Genomic DNA, 350 nt, shown 5'->3' with positions numbered 1-350 from the left:
ACACACACACACACACACACACACACACACACACACTTGAGTTTTATACAACCTTTCTACATGAGAACTGTTATTTTAGGTGATGGCTATAACCCACTAACTTGATTTCATAATCCATTAATAAAAAATAATCCACAGTTTGAAAAACACAAATTAAAGACAAGAATCTTTGAGCCATAATCTTATAGGTGCTCCAACCACTAAAGCAATCTCACAATTCACTAACAGGTCATAAACCTATTACTTAAAAAACATACTGTTGACTACTATCCTCAGGCCTCTTGGGGTAAGTCTACAGCGCAGCTCTCCGCGCCAGGACTCCCTAAGCCACATTCACCCTTCCATCCCCC

At 39.7% G+C, this 350-nt stretch overlaps 1 protein-coding gene across 14 annotated transcripts in view; it reads right to left on the bottom strand.

Moving 5' to 3' along the window:
• Spice1 (spindle and centriole associated protein 1) overlaps positions 1–350 on the bottom strand; it is a 65,579-nt gene that overhangs the window by 39,439 nt on the left and 25,790 nt on the right. The gene's annotated exons all lie outside the window — the stretch shown is intronic.

This window comes from Nannospalax galili, unplaced genomic scaffold, assembly GCF_000622305.1.
Source record: "Nannospalax galili isolate Female #2095 unplaced genomic scaffold, S.galili_v1.0 scaffold743, whole genome shotgun sequence".
Classification (NCBI taxonomy): Eukaryota; Metazoa; Chordata; class Mammalia; order Rodentia; family Spalacidae; genus Nannospalax; species Nannospalax galili.
Note: the sequence above shows the minus strand (reverse complement) of the source record. Positions and strands in the feature narration are given on the sequence as shown.